The following is a 27,704-nucleotide window of genomic DNA, read 5'->3' on the forward strand; positions in this document are numbered from 1 at the left end:
TCAAGCAAGAAAAGTTGGCAAAATTTGGAAGGGATGAAAATGACTATAAAGAGCATAAAGTATACACATGGTCACAAAGGGACGTGAAGACTTATAGAAAGAGATCAGTGTCTTTTAATTTTACAGAGTAGTGATGAAGACCATTCAGCAGCTGAAACATCACCCAGAAAAGATTTTTTTGAGAACAAGTCATGAATGAGTCAGAGATCCAAAAGACAAGACAGCGGAAGACGAGATGAGGAAGAAGTAGATCGACCAAAAGTCTCAATTCAAGGCAGATACACGAGTAGCCAAACAAGGGAGATGAAGTGATCAACATTTCAAATGTCATTCTACCGACAAGTTGTATCTCTGTTTTATCAAAAGGTCTAACTTATGCCCCAATAAACACAGCCAAAGAATTCCAGACAAAAGTGGACCTTTTTAAGTTTCATCTGAGTCTTCAATTAAAAACTTGGTATTATACATCTCCATCTCACCACAGTGGCTCTACAATAATTTTACAATGCGACGACAATAGTTTTTGTGCGAAAAAAAAATCAAAATAACACCTTTATCCAACTTGTTCTTGTCTTCCGTGTGTGCCTCCACGACGCATGCGTGAGAATATGACGCAGATCCGGCGTTCGGACACATGACCCAGAAGCGATTTGTTGACAAGCAGAGGAAGATGCGCGTGTCTAAGCTGTTGAATTCTACATTGATCGTGCTTTAGGTCTCGGCGTAGTTCTCAAAATGGGGCTTAAGTGTGCATTTCATGGATTCCCGAACGCTGACACTATTCATATCATGACACTATGACACGAGTCATATTCTCGCGCATGCGTCGTGGAGGCACACACGGAAGACAATAACAAGCTGGATAAAGGAGTTATTTTGATTTTTTTTTGCGCACAAAAACTATTGTCGTCGCATCGTAAAATTATTGTAGAGCCACTGTGGTGAGATGGACTTTGTAACGACGTTTTAAGTGCCTTTTATGGGTCTTGGGAGTGTAAATGTACTGAATGCCAATGGAGGCCTATCTGAAGCCTTTCTCAGCCATCAGCTTTCAACAAAAATATCTTCATTTATGTTCTGAAGATGAACGGAGGTCTGACGGGTGTCGAACGACATGAGGGTGAGTAATTAATGACAGAATTTTCATTTTTGGGTGAACTAACCCTTTAATGAGCTTGTGTTTGTGTCTGATACTCACACCCTGATGAAGGCTTGACGTCGTAACGCATAGGTGTATTTGTTACCAGTTTTTTTAAATGAATACTGCCATGATATATTAAAGGCTTTTTAATTCTTTCTACATTACCCGAGTGCCTTAGAGATTCTTCTATTTTTTTATATTTGGAAGAATGTTTGTAACCCAGCAGATATCGACAGCCATTGACTACCATAGTGGGAAAAATACTAATGGCTGCCGAGATCTGCTTGGTTACAAGCAGTCTTCCAAACATCTTCCTTTGTTTAAACAACGGACATACATTCAGCAATATAGCAGGTGAATTATGTATATAATGTATATTATGATGTTATGATGAACTATATGCCTTTCTCCACTGATGTTCTGTGATGTTCAAAGCGTTTCGAAGGATGCTGATTATTAGAAGCGACTGAGATGGAGAACGGGAACAGGGTTTGTGTAACATTAGTAACACATTATTAGCTGTTTAATAATGCAGTCAAGCAAAAGCATAATCATATTAATTACTGTTATGTGTCTGACTTTGTAAAGAGTGTGATGGGAAATGTTGACCATATAAGTTTTTTTTTTTAAATTCTACCAAAGCTTATAAGATGTTTTTGTTAAATATAAAGATTCTAGTATTCTGTAGTAAAACACATTTTAGTCTGACAACCTTTCATACTGTTCTCTGTAAAACACGAGTGTTCAGTCAAGGTGTCACAGTTTTAATAACATTAACTAAGGAATTGTTTTTGAGTTATTGACCAAGAAGCCCTCGTCCACTGAAATGTATAAAAGAACGAGTGTGAGACCATCTCTGTCTTCTCTGACTGCACAACCTGCATTGACCTTCTTGGTAAGAATAAAAGCTTGTTTTTCCAGCCTCACAGTGATAATTATTAAAGTTTACTTTTTCCCACGACAAGAGTGATACCATTGTGCAGTGTTTACTACAGTAACTTGAGTAAAAGTTGAAAGCCAGTCTCATTCCAGGGCCGGGGCCCTTAGAAACGATCCTTATAGGCCCTCCTGGCCTCAGGGCCCCTGTACACTGTACACAATCAGTTGCTGAATTTCACCACTAGATATCAGTAAAGTCGCACTGAAATCTGAACTGATTTTAAATAAACAAGTGAAGTATTTCTGTTACATCATTTACTTTGCCTTCATTTGGAACCATTAATGACACTATATTGTCTTTTGTGGATCTGCTTTATCGGTGAAATTGACGTTGCAATTAAAACTTTAAATATTTAGTCATGATTAAATAAGTTTGCGACACTGACACAGTTATTTTCCTGTTTATTAGAGTAAAACTGCTTTGACACAATCTTCTATAAAGCTCTATGTAGAAAACTGACTATTTCAGAGAACAGAAATACACAACATTCAGGGTCAAAGAGTGTTTTTTTTTCATGCTTTAAAACCTAATTATCAAGTCAAACATATAATCTTTCATTTCTGAACATGACAGTGCAATCCCACGTTTGTTAGTTTATACAAGATCATCAGAATTTGCTCAAACTCAAATGGAAAGATTTCAGATTCCTAGAGACGCCACATTTGTTTTTACGACATATCTTATCTGTAAACAGCTGTAATAAAGTATTTATATTGCCTAATAAATATTTATATTTTATTCAACATTGTTGTGGATTAGAAAGAACATTTTACATCCATTTACTTAAATGAACAAATTATCATTTAACCTCATTACAACAAATATTGACAATGTGCACGTGTTAAATTAACTCGTTCAGAGGTATAATACTAAAACATGTGATTATTATAAAATCATTATGTGAAAATTAGCAAAGTGACACTTCACTGAAATAACTGGTGAATGGCGATCAGTGTTTCTCATTGGTCAGATATGATAACACAATTTATTTTAACCTTCATCATGTGTTTAAATTCAGTGCACTTGATTTAGGTGTTGTGTAATGAATAAACTTATATTAACCATAGCTTTTTCCATAACTTTCCCTCGAAATACTGGAAACGTCTCGGTTACGGATGTAACCCTCGTTCCCTGAGGAGGGAACGGAGACGTAACGTTAGTGACTAACGAATGGGGGTTTCGCTTAGAAGCCTATCAACTTCGAGTTTTGAGAAAACGCCCAATGGCGTGCCAATGCCATGGGGCATGCGGAATTTGCATACGTAGCTCCGCCTCACTGCGTGAGTATATAAGGAAGTACGAGGCAATATCGCATTATGTTACCTGCTTGAGGAGCCAAGACTGAACTCCTGCGTTCCAGGCAACACAGCTCGATGTGGCAAGGGGACATTACGTCTCCGTTCCCTCCTCAGGGAACGAGGGTTACATCCGTAACCGAGACGTTCCCTTTCGTTCAGTCACTACGACGTAACGTTAGTGACTAACGAATGGGGGTCCCAATATAATCCCGCCACTCAGCTGTCTTCCAGTGCCCTGCGTAAGTGTGAGTACCCTGTCGTAAGACTAGTACGGACGAAGGACTCCCACTTAACACAGGATTACCAAGGTACACTGGGAAGCATATCCCAGTGAGGGAATGCCAAAGATGCCTACCCGTGGGGAGGACTTAAGAGACACATATGACCCGGAGGGGGTTGCATATGGAAGATCTCTAGGGTACCAGCCGAAGGTGGATTTTTAACCCTAGGGGTGGCGGGGACACGCCAAGGGAAGAAACCCGCTCACTGCGGAGACTTACGGTGAAATACACATGTGGGGGTCGCCAGAGGGAACCATGCACATGGGGCACCTGGCCGGACATGAGGGTCTGGGCTCGAAAGGGCAGACTGAACTGATGTCGGCGTCGACAGTGCTGGAGGAGCTCAGGGCTCTCGGGGAACTCACCTGAGGAAATATCGCACGTATCCAGTCCGTGGAGTGGAGTGGCGAGCAAGCGAAGACACCTGAACCTGGTCCATCACCGGCCCCTCGGGGGGGCGAGTACATAGTCGGACACTGGCTCCACTCGGAGATTATAGAATCTGGCGAATGTGTTGGGTGTCGCCCAGCCTGCAGCTCTGCAGATGTCTGCTAGCGAGGCGCCATGCGCTAGAGCCCAAGAGGAAGCCACACTCCGGGTGGAGTGTGCCTTCACACCAAGGGGACATTGTCGGCCTTGCTGCTGGTAAGCCAAAGCAATGGTGTCCACTATCCAGTGAGACAGCCTTTGCTTTGAGAGAGCACTTCCCTTCCGCTCTCCACCATAACAGACAAAGAGCTGGTCTGAGGTCCTGAAACACTGCGTCATGTCTACGTAGGCGCGAAGGGCGCGTACTGGACAGAGCAATGCCAAGGCTGGGTCTGCCTCCTCCAAGGGCAGCGCTTGCAGGTTCACCACCTGGTCCTTAAACGGAGTGGTGGGAACCTTGGGCACATATCCAGGCCGGGGTCTCAGGATCACGTGAGAGTTAGCCGGCCCGAATTCCAGGCACGCTTCGTCAACCGAAAATGCCTGCAGGTCCCCGACCCTCTTAACGGAGGCCAATGCGGTCAGCAGAGCTGTCTTCATGGACAGAAACTTAATATCAACCGACCGCAAAGGCTCAAAGGGAGGTCTCTGCAGAGCAGTTAACACTACTGCGAGGTCCCAAGAGGGTACGAGAGGAGAGCGAGGAGGATTCAGTCTCCTGGCTCCCCCCAGGAACCTGATGACCAGGTCGTGCTGACTTACCTTTTTGTCCTCCAAGAGATCATGGTGGGCAGATATTGCAGCCACATAGACTTTGAGGGTGGAGGGAGACAGCCTTCGCTCCAGCCCCTCTTGGAGAAACTCAAGCACGGACCCGATCGGGCATTTCCAGGGGTCTTCTTGGCGGGAAGAGCACCAGGTGACGAAGAGGTTCCACTTCAACGCATAGGCATGCCGAGTGGACTCTGCCCTAGCGGAAGTGATGGTGGCGACCACAGTAGGTGGTAGGCCACTCAAACCTGCCGTGTCCCGTCTAGGAGCCACACGTGGAGGTTCCAGAGGTCGGGACGTGGGTGCCAATGGGTGCCCCGTCTCTGAGTAAGGAGGTCCGGTCTCAGAGGAATAGGCCAGGGAGGGGCTGTCGCAAGGAGTATGAGTTCGGGGAACCAAGTCCGGCCGTGCCAATACGGGGCGACCAAAAGGACCTGCTCCTTGTCCTCCCTGATCTTGCACAGGAGCTCTGCGAGTAGGCTCACTGGGGGGAACGCATATTTGCGAAGGACCCGCGGCCAGCTGTGCGCCAGTGCATCCGTGCCGAGCGTGCCCTCGGTCAGGGAATAATACAGGGCGCAGTGGGAAGAGTCGTGGGAGGCAAACAGGTCTACCTGTGCGTCGCCGAACTGTTCCCAAATCAGCTGAACCGTCCGGGGATGGAGTCTCCATTCTCCCGGGAGAGGCTGAAACCGCGAGAGCTCGTCGGCTGCGTGGTTCAGGACTCCCGGAATATGGACAGCACGAAGGGACCTCAGGCGCTTCTGACTCCATAAAATGAGATGGCGGGCGAGTTGAGACATGCGGCGGGAGCGTAGACCGCCCTGGTGGTTGATGTACGCTACTACGGCCGTGTTGTCTGTCCGGACAAGCACATGTTGACCCTTCAGCAGCGCTCGGAAGCGGTGCAGGGCGAACCGTACTGCCAGCAACTCGAGGCAATTGACATGCAGGAGGCGTTGGGGTCCTGTCCAGGAGCCCGCGGCTGCTTGTCCATTGCACATGGCACCCCAGCCCGTGGCAGAGGCATCCGTCGATACGACAACATGCCTGGAAACTCGTTCTAAGGGCACACCTGCCCGTAGAAAGCTGAGGTTCGACCACGGGGTGAGCGTCTGTAGGCAGGCCCGAGTCACTTGGACCCGGAGCGTGCCAGACTGCCATGCCCATCTCGGGACTCGATCGCGAAGCCAGTGCTGAAGCGGTCTCATATGAAGCAATCCGAGCGCCGTTACCGCGGCTGCAGATGCCATATGCCCCAGGAGCCTCTGAAATAGTTTCAGTGGAACCGCATTCTTGCTCTCGATTTGTCGGAGGCAAGTCAGCAGAGACTGCGCGCGCTCGCTCGAAAGCTGCGCGTACATGGCGACCGAGTCGATCTCCATACCGAGAAAAGAGATCCTCTGCACTGGGCAAAGTTTGCTCTTCTCCCAGTTGACCCGAAGGCCCAGACGGGTTAAGTGGTGGAGAACCAGATCTCTGTGTCCGCAAACCTGCTCTCGAGAGTGGCCTAGTATGAGCCAGTCGTCGAGGTAGTTCAGGATGCGGACCCCGTGCTGCCAAAGGGGCGCAAGGGCTGCCTCGGCGATCTTCGTGAAGACGCGAGGGGACAGAGATAACCCGAATGGGAGAACTGCGTACTGGTATGCCCGCCCCTCGAAAGCAAACCGTAGGAACGGTCTGTGTCGAGGAAGGATGGAGACATGGAAGTAGGCGTCCTTCAGGTCGATCGCTGCAAACCAATCGTCCGGACGAACGCATTCGAAAAGGCGTTTCGCAGTCAACATCTTGAACGGAAGCCGGTGAAGGGATCGGTTCAAGATGCGAAGGTCCAGGATTGGCCGTAACCCACCGGTTTTCTTGGGTACAATGAAGTAGGGGCTGTAGAACCCCGACCTCATTTCGGCTGGAGGGACAGGCTCGATCGCACCCTTCGCCAGTAGAGTGGCAATCTCCGCACGCATGACGGGGGCATGGGCCCCGGTCACGGTATAGCGGACTCCCCTGTAGCGGGGAGGAGCCTGCGCGAACTGAATCGCGTAGCCGAGCCTGATGGTCCGGGCAACCCAGCGGGACAGCCCCGGAAGCTGAAGCCAGGCTTCCAGAGACTGCACCAACGGGGTCATACGGACGACAGACGTACCCTGGGTGGGGCAGCGAGGCAGCGTTACCGGCGCGGACAGGGGAGGCTGTTGGGCGTCCCCGGGTCGGAGCACGGTTAACGGCTGCACCCTGACAGAGGAGACCAGGGAAGGACTCGCGTTCCGCTGGGGTCTGCTCTGCCAGGGGGCTGGCGACAGAGAGGGACGAGAGTGGCGAGACCCGAGGGTGGCGCGCACTGCCGTCACCGATCTCTGGGGGCTCGGGGATGGGGTTGTCAGTTCTTTCTTTAACCACATTAGGGTGCTGCTGACCCGGGGGCCAGCAGCTGAACAAAAGATTCTCCTTCTTGGAGGGGTGCTTTGGGTCACCACGCCAGGACGAAGCGCTCTGTGGACACAGTTGCATCGCAACAGAACGTTCGACTGGGGGGACCCCAGTGTACCCATGAGCCGCGGCTCCATCGAGAGAGGTGAAGGCGGAAGAGGCCGCCAAACGTTCACGGGAAGACAACGGGGCCTTCCAGGAACGCGCGACCTCTTCATGCACCTCGGGGAAGAAAGGTATTGGAGGAGCGGCCGGACGGGTGTCCGGACGCGCCGCCCCCAAAAACCAATCATCCAACCGCGAACGCTCGGGCTGAGGCGGAGGGTTCCACTCCAGTCCAAGCGCTGCGGCGGCCCGAGACAGCATGGCTGTCAATTCTGGGTCCGACTCGGGCAATGCTGGCGCACCCGAAGGTGGCAGCACAGCCGAATCATCATCCTCAGATGACTCCAGCCCACCTTGTGATGCGGCGATAGACATCACTTCCTCCTCCGCCGCGCCAAACGCCACAGTCGGGACAGCAGGAGCCGGCCCCGATGTAGACGCCTGAGCGCGGACCGGGTCAAGTGCCTGAGAGGGGGGTGTGGGCCGAGGAACTAGCGTCGGAGCTTTGTTCCACACCGTCACCCTCAGATCACCCTGGTCACCAGCCAAAGTGCCGCCTCCAGAGGAGACCGCAGATTGGGGGGTGGCGGAGGGGACTCTCGTTCCGGCATCAGCACGGAATTCACGGAGTCTTGATCGAAGCACTGAGATGGCCAGGTTCCCGCAGAGAGAACATGAGTCATCCACGAGCGCTGCCTGAGCGTGCTGAAAGCCCAAACACGTCACACAGCGCTAGTGCCCGTCGAAAGAAAAAAAGTGATCTACCGCACCCAGAAGTGCACGGACGAAACATCCTGAAAAGGACGTGTCACGTGCAAGCTCTTTTTGTGAGAGGAAACTTTGCAGTCGATGCCGAAGCGCCCAGGGAAACACACACCAGCTGGATGCAGACCACTGCACAGATCAGCAGGCAGGAAGTATGCGATCACTGGAACGCGCCGTCACACCAACACCGACTGGAAAGCTGCTCGTCTCGAAGAAGCTGACAGAGTCTCAGAAGGCTGTAGGAGTGAAGAGGTAGGTACTCTTGGCTCCGAAAGCAGAAACATAATGCGATATTGCCTCGTACTTCCTTATATACTCACGCAGTGAGGCGGAGCTACGTATGCAAATTCCGCATGCCCCATGGCATTGGCACGCCATTGGGCGTTTTCTCAAAACTCGAAGTTGATAGGCTTCTAAGCGAAACCCCCATTCGTTAGTCACTAACGTTACGTCGTAGTGACTGAACGAAAGGGAACATGATGAGTGTAAATGATGAAATCAGCTCCATCCAGACCTACAGGTGTAACGTTTACTGACTATTGACCGGTAAGATCTGCAGAGAGTCAGTAAAACTGAACAATGGAAAGAGTGTGTGAGTGAAGGTGGTTGTGAATGTGTGTAGATGTGTGTTAGTTACAGGATCAGAGAATGACACCGTTCCTCCGTCATAGTCCAGATCAACTCTCACACAATCAAGCTTCTGTTTAACAGGAAAACCAAACGCAGACAGTTCGTACTGCACACACCAGACATCAGTGTTAAAGTAAAGTCCCTTCCTCATGGTTTGATGGTGTAGTTACTCCAAGACTCCAGCATTCACTCTCTTTAACCTCCACATCCCAGTGTGTGTTCCTGAGTTAAAACCCTCTGAACCCAGAACACACTCATAGATGTCAAATCTGTCTGGATTATCAGGAAGCAGTTGTTCATTCCTGCTGTATCTCACACTGGTCAGATCATCAGACAGGACGAGATGTGGATGAACCGTGTTTGGATCCAGAATCACAGGAGCTGATGAGACACAATCAACAGCTGCTTTTATTCTGATCTTCATATAATGATCAAGAGTGAACCAATCACAGATTATTATGAATTATGACACTCGTCCTGATCAAACACATCAGACATTTTCCTCTGATCACTGTCAGTGTTTTTAGTTACAAACTCATTTTTATCATTAGTGTTTAATGGCATCAGAGACAAACATTAAATGTGTGATTCAAACATTTGTGTCTCATCAAGAGAAACTGATGTGTGTGTGTGCGTGTGTGTGTTAAATACTCAGTTTATGTCAGTTGTGTTTGTGTTAGTTATGAATAATCAATCATGCTAATATTTTCAGATGTAATAAATCTCAGTGTAACTGAAGCAGGTTCTTCTGGTAAACACATCACATCACTTGCCTGAATGATAAAAAATGACAGAGTTATTTGAGTTTCTTTGGCACTGATAAGAAAAAAAGCAAGCCAATCACGCCGGCGTGATTGCCGACTTGAGAGGGTCAATAGCGGCGTTTTAAGTGTTTGAGAAAACCTCTTCAACAGGCAACCCACCGGGCCCAGGGGTCTTGCCATTCTGCATACTCTCAATTGCTTGCACTATTTCTTCTGCAGAAAAGGGTAATTCTAGCTCTTCTCTCATTGTGTCCGATATTGTAGGTATGGGCAGTGGTTCAAAAAAACTTTCCATAAGGGACCTCATACTCTTGAGTTGTTTGAATTTACTCTGGGACTCGTTTTTGGAACCAGCATACCTCGAGTAAGCAAGGTTTGGGTTAATCAACTTAGAGTTCAGGGTATATGTGACGGTAAGTTAAACCTTGCTTTCTGGAATACCCCCCAGAGCACTACATCATGATAATATCTTTATTATTGACAAGTAGCTAATATCCTTGATCACAACTTTTGCCATAACAAACAGTTACAGCAGCCAGAGAAAAACTAACATTAAAAATTCAAGGCCAAAGAGGCAAACTAAACCAAACTCCATAATGGTGACTTTTATTTTCAAACAAAGTTCAACATCTAAATGTAACGGATGTGGAAGGACACACTCAAAAAAGGGGTTAAACTTGAATTTATATTTTTTGGAAAGAAAAAGAAGAAAACAATTCACATTGGCTGAACACAGACTGCAGACATTCATAAAGGACCACAGCATCAACACTTGAATCGGCTGCCTTACAGCAAACTCATTAAAGGGTTAGTTCACCCAAAAATGAAAATGATGTCATTAATTACTCACCCTCATGTCGTTCGACACCCGTAAGACCTCTGTTCATCTTCGGAACACAAATGAAGATATTTTTGTTGAAAGCTGATGGCTGAGAAAGGCTTCAGATAGGCCTCCATTGGCATTCAGTACATTTACACTCACAAGACCCATAAAAGGCACGTAAAACGTCGTTACAAAGTCCATCTCACTACAGTGGCTCTACAATAATTTTACGATGCAACGACAATAGTTTTTGTGCGCAAAAAAATCAAAATAACGCCTTTATCCAACTTGTTCTTTTCTTCCGTTTATGCCTCCACGACGCATGCGTGAGAATATTACTTTGCTAAATTTACTTTGACTTGTATTTCATTGCAGACAATATGAACACAAAATATTTCATGTTTTTTCTGGTCAACTTCATGTCATTTTCATAAATATGCAACCTTTCCTGTCATTCAGACCTGCAACACATTTCAAAAAAAGTTGGGACAGTAAAGCATTTACCACTTTGTAATGTTGCCATTCCTTTTCACAACACTTAAAAGACGTTTAGGGACTGAAGACACCAAGTGATGAAGTGTTTCAGGTGTATTTTGTCCCATTCTTCCTGCAAACAAGTCTTAAGGTGGGCAACAGTACGGGTCTTCGTTGTTGCATTTTGCACTTCAAAATGCGCCACACATTCTCTATTGGAGACAGGTCGGGACTGCAGGCAGGCCAGTCAAGTACCCGTACCCTCTTCCTCCACAGCCAGGACTTTGCAATGTGCGCAGAATGTGGTTTTGCATTGTCTTGTTGAAATATGCATGGACGTCCCTGGAAAAGATGTCTTCTATAGAGTTCACCCAAAAATGAAAATGATGTCATTAATTACTCACCCTCATGTCGTTCGACACCCGTAAGACCTCTGTTCATCTTCGGAACACAAATGAAGATATTTTTGTTACTTTTCAGCATTAATGGTGCCTTCACAGAAGTGCAAGTTACCTTTGCCAAGGGCACTGACACAACACCATACCATGACAGGCCCTGGCTTTTGGACTTGTTGCTGGTAACAGTCTGGATGATCCTTTTCTTCTTTGGTCCGGAGCACACAGCGTCCATTCCTCCCAAAAAATACCTGAAATACTGATTCATCTGACCACAGTACACGTTTCCACTGTGTGATGGTCCATCCCAGATGCCTCCGAGCCCAGAGAAGTCGACGGCGCTTCTGGACACTGTTAACATAGGGCTTCCTTTTGGCACAGTACAGTTTTAACTGGCATTTGTGGATGTAACTACGTATTGTGGTACTTGACAAAGGTTTGCCAAAGTAGTCCTGAGCCCATGTGGTGATATCGCTTATAGATGAATGACGATTCTTGATGCAGTGCCGCCTGAGGGATCGGAGAGCATGGTTGTTCAGCTTAGGCTTGCGCCCTTGTCCTTTACGCACTGAAATTCCTCCAGATTCCTTGAATCTTTTAATTATGTTATGCACTGTTGAATGTGAAATATCCAAATCTCTTCCTATCTTTCTTTGAGGAACATTGTTTTTAAACATTTCAATAATTTTCTCACATATTTGTTGGCAAACTGGCGATCCTCTGCCCATCTTTGCTCCTAAAGGATTATACCTTTCTTGGATGCTGCTTTTGTACCAAATCATAATTACTATCACCTGTTGACATCACCTGTTTCAAATCACATTATTATTTAACCATTTTACCTCAGTACTAGCCCTAAATTGCTCCTGTCCCAACTTTTTTTGAAATGTGTTGCAGGTCTGAATGACAGGAAAGGATGCATATTTAAAAATGACATGAAGTTGCCCAGACAAAACATGGAATATTTTGTGTTCATATTGTCTGCAATGAAATACAAGTCAAAGTAAATTTAGAAATCACTTCTTCTTTTTTTTTTTTTTTTTTGCGTTTTCCATACTGTCCCAACTTTTTCTGATTTGGGGTTGTATAACAATCTCAACAACGTGTTAAAGTGTTAAATGCATTATATATATATGTTCAAATACATGTATGAAATATATTGCATTAAAAAGATTCACTTAATTTTTTTTTACAATTAATCTGTTAATGAGTTAGATAGAGCGTGAAAAATCGTACATATACCCACTGAACTTGAATGTGCTGCGGTATGGCAAGAGAAGAGCGACAAAACACAATATCTGCAGTACCATTAATAGCCACAGGAGGGGAGCCTTCGAACACCAATGTATACAGACAGATGCCTTATTTTATGAAATTCACACAACAATACTCTTTAAATGTTCTTTTTTAACCCTGTTACATAAACCTCTTAATCTCAATAAGAACTTCTGTACACATATGCAAGAAATAAAGTAAGCTAATGCTGTTTTTGGAGTTGTTTAATGGTGATGGAGCTTGACTTCAACCTTTCAACCAAAATTTGAAATCTGAATGACACTGACTACGTTTACATGTGCACCAATAAAGCGAATAATCAGAGTAAGATATTCATTGCAGTAATATGTTTAAATGACATGAACAGAACTCTTCACTCTGATTTACATGGACTTTTCATTAGTCTGATTATTGGCTAATAAGTATTCCACACTCAGATAGGCATACAGTATGCAAGTTACCGGACATTGTTTTAATCTACTCGCATAAGATTCATAATACATTTTTATGGACGTAGCTTACTGGATATTATTCGGTGCCGTGATGAACATCGCAATGCCGGTTCCCTTTCAAGGGAACTCGCGCTGCGTCAAGCGCTGCGGGAACACCCCTGCGTGATGCGTCATGAAGCACTCGTAAAATCAGTCCAATGGTGTGGCTGGACGTCGTAGGCGGGTGACGTCATAGACCAGGAAGCTATAAAGCAGCCCTGAACCAGACAATGTCAGCTTCTGTGTCTTCACAAGAGCTCCATGTGAAATCGTTTGTCCTTGTATGAAAGAAAAGTGTGTGTGTCTCTCAAAAAATAAGAAAAAAAATGGCGAATCAACAGTACAGACAGTGTGTTACTCCCTGCCCTCGTTTCATCACGGGTGGGCATACACACTTGCTCTGTGTAATGTGTTTGGGACCGGAGCATGCACAGTCAGCTCTCGAGGGGGCTGGCTGCGAGCATTGCGAAAAGTTATCAATGAGAACTCTCCGGTCCCGCCGTTCGCTCTTTGAGGAGGGCGCTTCGGCTCGCGTTCCCCAGGGTGCAGGTCCCGCTGCTGCTGAGGCACAGCGAAGGCTTTCATCTTGGGGTTCGCAAATGGATCTGACGGCGGGGTTAGAGACGGGTGATCCCCTTTCTCTGCCTTTACCCGTCAGACCCGACGCTTCAGTTGCCGAGTTAGAAGCACGCTCTGCGGTTTCTTCTGCTCGCGCTGAAGCGCAGGTGCAGCAACACTCCAGTTCTGAGGAAGTGGATGTTGTAAGCCTGGATTATTTAGATGAGGTTTCGCCGCCTCAGTCACACGCTCAAGAGGAGCTTTTGGAGGTTGTGACTCGCGCTGTTGCCAGGTTGCAAATAGACTGGCCAGCCGAGACTCACGAAGCGCATCAGCCTAGTAAATTAGATGAACGCTTCCTTCCATCTAGATCACAACCTCCAAAGAGGGGCTTGCCTTTTTTTCCTGATCTCCACACCGAGGTGTCGAAATCATGGAAAAAACCAGCATCATTCAGACCATTCAACCCCAATATAGCTGCTTATTCAAACATAGTGGGGTTGAAACAGCATGGTTACGCGGTGATGCCGCGGGTAGAAGAGACGCTCGCGAGCTATCTCTCTCCCGAGTCGTCATCGTCGTTAAAAGCCCCGCAGCTGCCCACTAAGCCCGTTAGAACAACATCAGCTTTAGTGGGTAGGGCTTACTCGGCAGCAGGTCAGGCAGCCGCATGTCTCCACACGATGGCGGTGTTGCAAGCTTATCAAGCCGACCTGCTGAAAGACATTGATGATGAATGTGAAGAAGTGGGGAGGGAAACGATAGCTGAGATTAGGAGAGCTGCTGGTTTGTCTCTTCGGGCCACCAAGGAGACGGCTAGATCCATCGGCCGTTCTATGGCAGCCCTGGTGGCCACGGAGAGACATCTCTGGCTAAATCTTTCAGAGATAAAAGATAGAGATAAAAATTTCCTTCTCGACTCTCCTATCTCCCCTGCTGGCCTCTTCGGCGACTCAGTCAACACGGTCGTCGAGAGGTTTCAAGAGTCTAAAAAGCAGGCGGCTGCGTTTCAAAAATTTCTCCCCCGCAAATCTCATGTCTTTGGGGCTGCTGGGGAGCAACCCCGACCGAGTACGTCCTCCTCTCACAGAGCGCAACAGCGAGAGAGTGTTGCCACCCGCGCTCCCCCACAGAGAGACTGGGGGCGGGGTCAGCACTCTCAGCCGAGGTCTTCCCGAGGTAGAGCAGATCTGAGGACTGTTATTATCTCTAGGAAGGCCTCGGCGAAGAAGTCCTGACGCCAGAGACGTCAGACTTCGGATGGCAGTCCCCTCCGGGGGGAAGCGGTGTGTCGAGGCACCCGTCTCCTCTCGGTGCCATCAGGGGGCCGTTCTGCCACCCCTGCCACCTCGGGTGCTTCAGGGCGCAGCGGTCCTCAGCGAGCGCAAAATCTCCACGTCCGCCCGGAAACGTAGCGGCGCGGGGATGCTCGCTCCCTCCAAGGAGGGTCAAAAGTGGGTCAATGCGGTTGCTTCCTGCCGGCACGCCGTTTCAGGACACCGGGCTGCTCACACTTCAAAATCCAGAGGCCAGCCCCGAGGGGCTGGTTCCCTTAGTAGATTTTCTGGCAGCGTGGAAACTTCTGCCAAATATCTCAGATTGGGTCCTGCGCACAATAGAAAATGGGTACAGAATACAATTCGGGTCACACCCGCCCATGTTCAACGGGGTATTATCCACAGTGGTAAACCCCGAGCAGGCTCTGGTAATGGAGAAAGAGGTACAGACTCTTCTGCAAAAAGAGGCTATAGAGCGGGTCCCTCCCCACTGCAGAGAGTCAGGGTTTTACAGCCGGTACTTCATAGTTCCGAAGAAGGATGGAGGACTGCGTCCTATTCTAGATCTGCGCCAGCTAAATCGGGCAGTAAAGAAACTAAAGTTCAAAATGCTCACGCTAAAACAGATCATGTGTCACATCAGGTCCGAGGACTGGTGTGTCACAATAGACCTGAAAGACGCATACTTTCACGTCTCCATCCTTCCTCAACACAGGAAGTTCCTCAGGTTTGCTTTCGGGGGCGAAGCATTCCAAATTCGGGTACTTCCATTCGGCCTAGCATTATCACCCCGCACCTTCACAAAATGCGTGGATGCAGCTTTGGCTCCGCTGAGACTCCAGGGCATCCGCGTATTGAATTACATAGACGACTGCCTGATCTTAGCAGAGTCGGAACATCTAGCGGCTCAGCATCGAGATGCTGTGATCGCTCACAGGAAGAGGCTGGGGTTAAGGCTAAACACAAAGAAAAGCATGTTATCTCCACAGCAGAATGTCACTTTTCTGTGTGTGCTATGGGATACGAAAACCATGAGGGCTTGGCTGACGCCCGCTCGGGTGAATTCGATTCTACAAGCCGTATCCAAGATAAAGCTAGGCCAGTCACTCACTGTGAAGCATTTTCAAAGACTTCTGGGTCTGATGGCAGCAGCGTCCAACGTGATACCTTTTGGCCTGCTGTACATGAGGCCCTTACAGTGGTGGCTCAAGACCAAGGGATTCTCCCCGAGGGGAAATCCTTTTCGCATGATCATGGTCACGCGGCGGTGCCTACGTGCATTAGTCATGTGGAAGGATCCTTGGTTCCTGTCCCAGGGTCCGGTGCTGGGGGCTCCTTGTCGTCGCTTAACGCTAACGACGGATGCATCCCTCACCGGCTGGGGGGCGACCATGAGTGGTCGCTCAGCCCAGGGTCTGTGGAGCGACCAGCAGCTCTCCTGGCACATAAACCAGTTAGAGCTGATGGCAGTGTTCCTGGCACTCAGGCACTTTCTCCCAGACCTGAGGGGCCATCATGTGTTGGTTCGCACGGACAACACATCGGTGGTGTCATACATAAATCGCCAGGGGGGGTTACGCTCGCACCGGCTATGGAAGCTGGCACATCGAGTCCTAGTTTGGGCCCAGGGCAAGATGCTATCGGTCCGAGCAGTGTACATCCCGGGGTACCTGAATACGACGGCAGACTCCCTGTCGAGGCAGGGAGTGGTGCCGGGGAGTTGGAGACTCCACCCCGAGGTGGTGGAGCTCATATGGAACCGGTTTGGTCAGGCTCAGGTGGATCTGTTTGCGTCTCAAGAGACAACGCACTGTGCCCTATTTTACTCCCTCACACATCCAGCCCCGCTGGGGTTGGATGCCATGGTGCAGACGTGGCCGAGGCTGCGTCTGTACGCCTTTCCCCCTCTGGCATTAATACCAGGAGTGCTGGAGAGAGTACGCCGGAACGGGGTTCGTCTGCTGCTAATAGCCCCGTTTTGGCCGACACAAGTTTGGTTGTCAGACATTATATCTCTCCTCGAAGGTCCCCCATGGGAGATTCCGATCAGGAGGGACCTTCTCTCCCAGGCGTCGGGGGCAATCTTGCACCCGAGGCCGGAGTTGTGGAAACTGTGGGCTTGGCCCCTGAGGGGGCCCAGCTCGTAGACTCATAGACTCAGGTCTTTCTGCTGAGGTAGTTCAGACCATGTTGCACTCCAGAGCCCCCTCCACGAGGAGGCTGTATGCCCTTAAATGGAGAGTCTTTGTAGCTTGGTGTTCTAACCATTCTCTAAACCCAGTCAACTGCCAAGTCAACTCAGTACTGGATTTTCTACAAGAAAAGTTCGCTTCAGGGTTATCCCCTTCCACCTTAGAGGTATACGTGACGGCAATATCGGCCTATCATGTCCATCTGGATGGTGCATCGGTGGGGAAACACCCATGGGTTATTCGCTTCCTTCGTGGTACTCTGAGGCTAAGGCCTGCGGCACGCTCAAGGGTGCCGACCTGGGATCTGGCTGTGGTGCTGGAAGGTCTAGCTTTGGCCCCATTTGAGCCTATTGAGGAGGTGCCAGAGAAGTTCCTCACGTTAAAAACTGTGTTTCTCTTGGCTATTTCCTCTCTAAAGAGAGTGGGGGATTTGCAAGCACTATCTGTTTCCCCCTCCTGTCTTGAGTTTGCGCCAGGAATGGTGAAAGCTTTTTTATATCCAAAAGAAGGATATGTCCCGAAAGTTCCTACGAACGTGGCGGGTCCTATAATGCTGCAGGCCTTCTCTCCGCCTCCCTTTGAGAATCCAGACCAGGAGAAGTTAAATCTGCTCTGCCCAGTAAGGGCACTAGATGCTTATGTCCACAGAGCTGCCATGTGGAGGAAATCTGAGCAACTGTTCGTCTGTTTCGGGTCCCCAAACAAAGGGAAACCTGCATCTAAGCAGACATTAAGCAAGTGGATAGTCGAGGCTATCTCACTCGCATATGAGTCGGCTGGCCAACCTTCACCACTAAAGGTCCGAGCCCACTCTACTAGGAGTATGGCGGCCTCTTTGGCTCTTCTGTCAGGAGTCTCCCTGCAGGAGGTATGTGATGCGGCAGGGTGGTCCTCTCCGCACACTTTTGTGAGGTTTTACAACCTTGATGTAGCCTCTACTCCAGGTTCTCGGGTGCTTGTAGCTTAATGTGCGCTATAAATTTCACATGTACAGGCATTTGAGAGTTATGGCGGCGTTGGTATTGTGTTCCCGCAGCGCTTGACGCAGCGCGAGTTCCCTTGAAAGGGAACGTCTCAGGTTACGTATGTAACCATGGTTCCCTGAGAGGGAACGAGACGCTGCGTCGCTTAGCCATACTCCCGGCACGCCTGTGACCGACTTGTTCGACTTTTTCAGAAGCTGACATTGTCTGGTTCAGGGTTGCTTTATAGCTTCCTGGTCTATGACGTCACCCGCCTACGACGTCCAGCCACACCATTGGACTGATTTTACGAGTGCTTCATGACGCATCACGCAGGGGCGTTCCCGCAGCGCTTGACGCAGCGTCTCGTTCCCTCTCAGGGAACCATGGTTACATACGTAACCTGAGACGGTTTGCCTGCTGCTGTCGTGTTCTTTGTACCATCTAGATGAAGATACGGCACACAGACTGCGCAGCGAGTTGAATCAGAATCAGAATATGGGTATTTTAACTGTTCAAGAGGGAAATGGCCTGTGGGAAGAAACTGTTCCTGTGCCTAGATATTCTGGTGGCCAGTGATCGGAGTCGCCGTCCTGATGGTAACAGTTCAAACAGGTGGTGTCCAGGGTGAGCGGAGTCTGTGATGATTTTCCCTGCTCTCTTCCTCACTCTGGAAGAGTACAGGTCCTGGAGGGTTGGCAGGGGGGCAATGCACACTTTAGTCAGAGTGGTAATAATGTGATTTAGGTGTTTACGCTTGTTTAATGTGATTAAATCAGTGTATACCACCTAGTTTAATACGACTATGGTTACTATGATTATGAGCTTAATTGCATTAGTTTGATCAAAGTATTGCGTTTACATGAGGTAAAGTTTAATCACAATATTGTAAAAATCCTTTTATAATCTCATTTATGAGGGAGCATGTAAACATATTGATTGGAGTCCCGTGCCTGCTGGAAAACTTCTCGCTAAAACTTTTTAAGAATGTTCTGGGATAATGTCCTATAAATCTTATCACTAAACATGTTTAGAATTGTTTTTAGAGAATGTTATCCTACATTTTAAGAGAACATTCTGATAACAAAAATAAAACTAGCTACAGAAAACATTACATGAACACAATGTTCTTAGAACAATAACATTTCTAGCCGGGGTGAGCTCATATTGTGGCCATAGTATGAGCACACAGTGAGTGTGCTGTGAAGTTACACTTTTAGATCACTGTGACTGGGAATGTTAACACATTAACATTGATTGAACATTGTTTCGATGGTTGCTTGCTATCTGGGGTACATTATACGCATAAAGATTGCGTTGCAGCTGTTCAAAGTGACCAATAATTATAATGGGCTTGCACATAAATTAACAATGTATTTTCTTTCACAGAGAAATGCAGAAGATCTGAAAAAGAGACAAGATCAACATGAAGACAAAGACAAACATAATGTTGGAGAGATAACTGCAGTTGTTCTTCAGAACACTGCACAGCCATTACAGTCCCATGAAGTAAAAGGAAAATACATGAATGAAAAAAAACACCTCTTTGACAAACTTCATCTTAAAGACAGGGATCATAAACTGAGAGATGCAGATGTTCTTCAGATAACTGAACACTCATTACAGTCCCATGAGTCTTGTGCTGAGGAGGAGCTGATTCAGACTTTCATGCAAAAACTACTGATGATGAACTACAGAGCAAGATACATTAAAACTAATGAGAGCAATGATGAAGATAACACACAACAAGTTAACTGTGATTCTTTTAATAATGAGATTGATTCTGAAGATTTTTTCTTCAAACCAATGCCTCAAACTAACAAAGGAACAAGCCAGTCTGAGCGAATCCACCCAATGGATGTTCAGATGGCCGTGTTTCATTGTGCTGATGGTTTCCTGAAGCAGCTGATGGTCACTAAACTGTCCCAGTGTCAGAACGCTCTGCCTCTGCTTGTTCCTGATCCATTCACACGACAGATTGAGTTTCCACTCTGGACATTCAGACAAATCAACAAGAGCTGGAAGATGAGAAATGAAACCATCAGTCAAACCCAGCTGATCTACAAGGCAGAAACTCCAATGGGGTTTTTCTTCAGGTTTGGCTCTGTGTCTTCATCCAAGTCTCAGCTGATGAACAGTTTGATCAATGAGAAACACAACACGCTCTTCCACAGGAACTTCCCCGGCAGCAGCAGAACAAGAGTCCTGATGAATGGAGTGGTGGAGATCGCCTGGTTCTGTCCCTCTGGATCATATGATGATAAATTCACTGACTGTGTTGCGTTTTCCCTCTCCTTGAACTGTCACCTTATCGTGATGGAGAGGTTTGAGTACCCGAATGATCCTGGGAGCTATGTTGTCTGGGGCTATATGCCCCTGGTAGGGTCTCCCAAGGCAAACAGGTCCTTGGTGACGGGCCAGACCAAGAACAGTTCAAAAACCCTTATGTTCACAACCACACCAAGGACCGTGACGTCGCCCGGCATGGCGCAGCCGGGGCCCCACCCTGGAGCCAGGCCCGGGGTTGGGGCTCGTATGCGAGCGCCTGGTGGCCGGGCCTCCCCCCATGGGGTCCGGCCGGGCTCAGCCCGAAGGAGTGACGTGGGGCCACCCTCCTGTGGGCTCACCACCTGCAGGAGGGAGCGTAAGGGGCCGGTGCATTGTGAATCGGGCAGCAGTCGAGGGCGAGGCCCCTGATGACTGATCTCTGGACACGGAATCTGGCTTTAGGGACGCGGAATGTCACCTCATTGGCGGGGAAGGAGCCTGAGCTTGTGCGGGAGGTCGAGAGGTACCGACTAGAGATAGTCGGGCTCACCTCCACGCACAGCTTGGGCTCTGGAACCACACTTCTTGAGAGAGGCTGGACTCTCTACCACTCTGGAGTTGCCCATGGTGAGAGGCGGAGGGCTGGAGTGGGTTTGCTTATAGCCCCCCAGCTCACCCGCCATGTGTTGGAGTTCACCCTGGTGAACGAGAGGGTCGCTTCCCTGTGCCTTCGATTCGGGGATAGGTCTCTCACTGTCGTTTGTGCCTATGGCCCAAATGGCAGTGCGGAGTACCCGGCCCTCTTGGAGTCTCTGGGAGGGGTGCTGAAAAGTGCTCCGACTGGAGACAACGCCCACGTGGGCAGTGACAGTGACACCTGGAGGGGCGTGATTGGGAGGAACGGCCCCCCTGATCTGAACCCGAGCGGTGTTCAGTTATTGGATTTCTGTGCTAGCCACGGTTTGTCCATAACGAACACCATGTTCAAGCATAAGGGTGTCCATCAGTGCACGTGGCACCAGGACACCCTAGGCCGGAGGTCGATGATCGACTTTGTGGTCGTGTCATCAGACCTTCGGCCATATGTCTTGGACACTCGGGTGAAGAGAGGGGCGGAGCTGTCAACTGATCACCACCTGGTGGTGAGTTGGATCCGATGGCGGGGGAGGAAGCTGGACAGACCCGGCAGACCCAAACGTACTGTGAGGGTCTGTTGGGAACGTTTGGCCGAGCCCCCTGTCAGAGAGATCTTCAACTCCCACCTCCGGCAGAACTTCGACCGGATCCCGAGGGAGTCTGGAGATATTGAGTCCGAGTGGACCATGTTCTCCACCTCCATTTTCGCTGCGGCCGCTCGGAGCTGTGGCCGTAAGGTCTCCAGTGCCTGTCGAGGCGGCAATCCCCGAACCCGGTGGTGGACACCGGAAGTAAGGGATGCCGTCAAGCTGAAGTAGGAGTCCTATCGGGCCTGGATGGCTTGTGGGACTCCGGAGGCAGCTGACCGGTACCGGCAGGCCAAGCGGACTGCAGCCCGGGTAGTTGTGGAGGCAAAAAATCGGGCCTGGGAGGAGTTTGGTGAGGCCATGGAGAAAGACTATCGGTCGGCCTCGAAGAGATTCTGGCAAACCGTTCGACGCCTCAGGAGGGGGAAGCAGTGCCCTACCAACACGGTTTACAGTGGAGATGGGCACCTGTTGACCTCAACTGGGGATATCGTCGGGCGGTGGAAGGAATACTTCGAGGATCTCCTCAATCCCACCGACATGTCTTCCGTTGAGGAAGCAGAGGCTGGGGACTCAGAGGTGGACTCGTCCATCACCCGGGCTGAAGTCATCGAGGTGGTTAAAAAGCTCCTTGGTGGCAAGGCACCGGGGTTGGATGAGATCCGCCCTGAGTACCTCAAGTCTCTGGATGTTGTGGGGCTGTCTTGGCTGACACGCCTCTGCAACATCGCATGGCGGTCGGGAACAGTACCTCTGGACTGGCAGACTGGGGTGGTGGTCCCTCTTTTCAAGAAGGGGGACCGGAGAGTGTGTTCCAACTACAGGGGGATCACACTTCTCAGCCTCCCTGGGAAAGTCTATGCCAGGGTACTGGAGAGGAGAATTCGGCCGATAGTGGAACCTCGGATTCAGGAGGAACAGTGTGGTTTTCGTCCCGGTCGTGGAACACTGGACCAGCTCTATACCCTTTCCAGGGTGCTGGGGGGTTCATGGGAGTTTGCCCAACCAGTCCACATGTGTTTTGTGGATTTGGAGAAGGCATTCGACTGTGTTCCTCGTGGCATCCTGTGGAGGGTGCTCTGGGAGTATGGGGTCGGCGGCCCCCTGCTTAGGGCTGTTCGGTCCCTGTACGACCAGAGCAGGAGCTTGGTCCGCATTGCCAGCAGTAAGTCAGACTTGTTCCCGGTGCATGTTGGACTCCGGCAGGGCTGCCCTTTGTCACCGGTTCTGTTCATAATTTTTATGGACAGAATTTCTAGGCGCAGCCAAGGGAGTGTCCGGTTTGGGGACCACACGATTTCGTCACTGCTTTTTGCGGATGATGTTGTCGTGTTGGCCTCCTCGAGCCAAGGCCTTTCAGCGTGCATTGGGACGGTTTGCGGCCGAGTGTGAAGCGGCTGGGATGAGAATCAGCACCTCCAAGTCCGAGGCCATGGTTCTCAGTCGAAAAAGGGTGGCTTGCCCGCTTCAGGTGGGTGGAGAGTTCCTGCCTCAAGTGGAGGAGTTCAGGTATCTTGGGGTCTTGTTCACGAGTGAGGGAAGGATGGAACGGGAGATTGACAGACGGATCGGTGCAGCTTCTGCAGTATTGCGGTCGATGTACCGGTCTGTCGTGGTAAAGAAGGAGCTGAGCTACAAGGCAAAGCTCTCAATTTACCGGTCAATCTACGTTCCTACTCTCACCTATGGTCATGAGCTGTGGGTCTTGGCCGAAAGGACAAGATCCCGGATACAGGCGGCCGAAATGAGCTTTCTCCGCAGGGTGGCTGGGCGCTCCCTTAGAGATAGGGTGAGGAGCTCAGTCACTCGGGAGGAACTCGGAGTAGAGCCGCTGCTCATCCACATCGAGAGGAGCCAGCTGAGGTGGCTCGGGCTATTTCGGCTATTTCGGATGCCTCCTGGACGCCTTCCCAGGGAGGTGTTCCAGGCACGTCCCACCGGGTGGAGGCCCCGGGGAAGACCTAGGACACGCTGGAGGGACTATGTCTCCCGGCTGGCCTGGGAACGCCTCGGGGTTTCCCCGGAAGAGCTGGAGGAAGTGGCTAGGGAGAGGGAAGTATGGGCATCTCTGCTTAGACTGTTGCCCCCGCGACCCGGCCCCGGATAAGTGGAAGATGATGGATGGATGGATGGATGGATGTTGCGTTCTGTAATCTACACGGTGATGCAGAAGACCATGAGAAACAGCTGCAGATCCTCACAGAAATGGCTTCAGTCAATGTTGTTATTCTACCAAAACTGAACAGGAATGACAAAAGCATGATAAGACTTCAACAACTCTTCAAGGACTCAAAGCCACTAATTTGCCTTTTTTCTGAGGATGAATCTGCTGTATGCAAGACATGGAAAATAAAATACAAAATTGGTTTGAAAGCCAGAAATCAGTCAGAAGTATCTGAAGAACTCAGAAGAGCTATACATGATTGTCTCTCAGAATCATCTTCCACTTTCAGGCTTGAAGATGTGTTCAAACACTCAGACATCAGAATAGATGAGGAAGATGATGAAGACTGCAGGAGAGGAAGAGAAGCCGCATAGCAGATGATGAGTTTACTGGAGAAGAAAGATCTGACAGAAATCAAAGAATCATTTCTGCCCTGTCAGGGGAAACTGTGGCATCAGAGGAGTCAGAAGAACAAAGAACTACATCGGCCTCGAGGAGATGAACTAGAAGTAGATCTAGATAGAAAAAAAAACAGAAATTATGAAAATCTGTCAACAGCAGTATGAATCGGATATCAGTGAGTTTGTGAAGTTCTTTATAAAGCAAATGAACTCAGCTGTGGCAAATAAAATGTTTTTCATTAAATGGCTCATAATATTCCTGGATATACATACATCCGCTGAGCTTTCTGATCTACATCACAAGTATGATAAACAGTGGTCAACAGTTGTAAAACTGAAAGAGAACAATGATAAACCTGAGCAACTCAAGACTGAACAAACTGGCCTTGAGAGAATATCTGAGGATCTTCAAGCTGCAACCTTTGGTTTGGAGCACATCATGGGGGAGATCGGTCAGATCTATGAATCATGTTCATCTGTGAAGAAGAACAAGAAAGACCTGCATGACTTCTGTTCTCTCCCGAGTCTTGCAGCAGAGATGATGATCTCTGGATTTCCACTGGAGCTGATGGATGGAGATGCTGCTCATGTTCCTCTGGTCTGGATCTCTGCTGTTCTAGATCAACTCATCCAGAAACTGGGAGACCAGAGAGTCTTTGTGCTGTCAGTTTTAGGCATTCAGAGCTCTGGGAAATCCACCATGCTCAATGCCATGTTTGGACTCCAGTTTGCCATCAGTGCTGGCAGGTGCACCAGAGGAGCTTTCATGCAGCTGGTCAAAGTGTCAGACGAGATGAAAACACAGATGAACTTTGACTATATTCTGGTTGTTGATACTGAAGGTCTTTGTGCTCTAGAACTGGCTGGAAGATCAACCAGACATTATGACAATGAATAGGCCACATTTGTTGTTGGTCTTGGAAATCTGACCTTGATCAACATCTTTGGAGAAAACCCATCTGAGATGCAGGACATTCTTCAGATTGTTGTTCAGGCCTTCATGAGGATGAAGAAGGTCAGACTTAATCCCAGCTGTGTGTTTGTGCATCAGAACGTCTCAGACGTCACAGCTAGGGAGAAAAACATGGAGGGAAGGAGACGACTGCTGCAGACACTGGATGAGATGACAAAACTCGCTGCTAAAGAGGAAGACAGTGATGCTGAACGTTTCAGTGATGTTATTAAATTTAACGTTCATGATGATGTGAATTATTTTGCTCATCTCTGGGAGGGAAACCCACCGATGGCACCACCAAACCCAAAGTACTGTGAGAATATTCAAGAACTAAAGAAAACTATTGTGTCTCATGTCTCAAAATCACATGCAATGAGGCTGACACACTTAAAAGACCGTATTAATGATCTCTGGGAGGCTTTACTGAATGAACGATTTGTTTTCAGCTTCAGAAATTCTCTGGAGATTTCAGCCTACAGAAAACTGGAGACCGAATACAGCAAGTGGACCTGGAGTCTTCTTCGCAGTGCCATGATGGATACTGAGAACAAACTACACAACAAAATAGAAAATGAAGCAATTCATGAGATCGAGTAAACTGATCTTCAAAGAGAACTGAAGGAGACAAGTGAAGAAGTGGAGAAATCAATGTCTGAATTCTTTGAGAAAGATGCTCATGCTGATATACTGATTCAGTGGAAACCATCATTTGATATCAAAATCAAAAATGTTCAGGAAAACATTGTAAGAGAAAAAAAGAGGAAATTAGATGAGATTCTTCATCAGCGAAACCTGAAGAAAAAGAATGATGCTCAGATAAACACTCTCTATGAAAATAGCAAAGAACTTGCCTTAAAACTCAAAGACAATGTGAATGATGAAGCACTGAAGAAAAAATTTGATTTGTTTTTGGAACAGATTGTTAAGAAGATAATCGGAAACCTGATCGACATGAGCGATGTGAGAAAGGTCCTCAGTGACTTGTATCTGGAAACTCTTCCTGTAGACCACTGCAAAGAGGGCAGTGACTACAATGATATTTTCACTGTGCAGAGTTATTCTGAATATGTTACTTTCAGAAAGTCCACAAAAAGTGTGATTACAGAGGCTGCAAAGGGTGCTTGCAGAACAGATACAGATACAGAAACATGTCTGTCTGCAGAGGATGAAGCTGAAATAAGATCATTAGTCACAGATGTTGAACAGCAGACAGACAAAATATTTGAGTCATTTATTGTTTCAAAGATGGGCTACAACATCAGCTGCATTCGACAACTCATAGATTACATCAAGAAGAGAGTAACAGAACATCAGGAAGGGTCAGTGAAATATGAGTTCAAGAAGGAATTCTTCAGGGATTTAGTTCTTTCCATCTATGAGAGAGCAAAAAAAGATGATCACTGACAAACACAGATTGTTCTCTGATCCTCTTCGCTATACTGAGAGACACAGAAAAGCGTGCTATAATGTTTTTCAGAAATACTGTCATGGAGCCGCATCAGCTGCCATTTTTGGTGAGATCATCTGTCAGAAACTGAAAGAGTCCATTGAGCTGAGCGTCTATAAGAAGACTGCCAGAGATCTGACAGAAGAAATGAGATCAAACTGCGAATCACTGAATGGAAACAGATCAAAACTAGAGAAACACATCCTGAAGAGACTGGCAGAAGAGGAGGACTTTGACAAATACATGGAGTACATTAAAACTCCCAGAGATCACTTCAAGAGTTTCATCAGAGATGAAGTCAGTCGGTACATCACTGATAAGTTCAGTGTCAGTGTTTTACCCAAGATGAAGGAGAACATTAAACTCCTGCAGCAGAAGATCAAGGAAGCAGCTCATGCATCTACTGAACATGTTCAAGAGAACAGAGGAGATGCTGGTTTATGGTTAAAGAGTTTCACACAGCGGCTCTCAGATGAGCTGATCTTCTCTGAAAAAGACCTCAGTGGAGTGAAATATGGCGATGTTGATGATTTCAGCCTCCTAGAAGATGTGATAAGAAAAGAACTTCCTGCTATAGTGTCTGATATCAGCGATAGATTCAACACAAAGATATTTCCAGCAAATCTGGATTATAAATTCAGACCAGATGAGCTTCTGATTGATCACTTCTGTCTGTGCTGTTGGGTTCAGTGTCCGTTCTGTGGAGCCGTCTGCACCAACACCATAGAAAACCATGATGGAGATCACAATGTTCCTTTCCACCGTAGTATTGGACTAAACGGGACAAGTAACTTGAAAGAATTTAAGTTATCTGCTTATATCTGTACATCAGCAGTAGCAAGCAGCACTCTTACTTTTGTTCCCAATGGATCAGATGATAAAGTCCTCTGGAAAGATTACAAAAGAGCAGGAGGAGTTTATGCAGAGTGGAGCATCACCCCTGACCTCTCTGTGCTGCCGTACTCGAAGTGGTTTGTGTTCCAATTCCAGAAAGATCTGGAGAAAATTTTTGAAGGGAATGTTGATATACCAACTGAATGGATAAAATACGCAAAAGATGATGCTATTAGGAGTTTGGATCAATACATTTAAATAAACAAATCAAATATTTTCCTCACTTGAGTGAATCAGAAATCTAAACCTAGTGCACAGAATAGAAATGTGGAGATGTCCATACAATAACAGTCAATAGTTCTCAGAAATTTGTTGAAAAGGACTCAATTGTAGTGTTTGAAATGTTGTTTTTAA

The 27,704-nt window shown here is 48.0% G+C and overlaps 1 pseudogene across 1 annotated transcript; it reads left to right on the forward strand.

Moving 5' to 3' along the window:
- The first annotated feature begins 13,608 nt into the window (after nt 1–13,608).
- Nucleotides 13,609–27,548, forward strand: LOC307135833 (interferon-induced very large GTPase 1-like; annotated as a pseudogene). The gene is made up of 4 exons: nt 13,609–14,353; nt 17,126–17,655; nt 19,388–20,275; nt 23,629–27,548. The product of its transcript is annotated as an interferon-induced very large GTPase 1-like (transcript).
- The last annotated feature ends 156 nt before the right edge of the window (nt 27,549–27,704 follow it).

The sequence above is a fragment of the Gobio gobio genome, assembly GCF_949357685.1.
Source record: "Gobio gobio genome assembly, chromosome: 1".
Taxonomy (NCBI): domain Eukaryota; kingdom Metazoa; phylum Chordata; class Actinopteri; order Cypriniformes; family Gobionidae; genus Gobio; species Gobio gobio.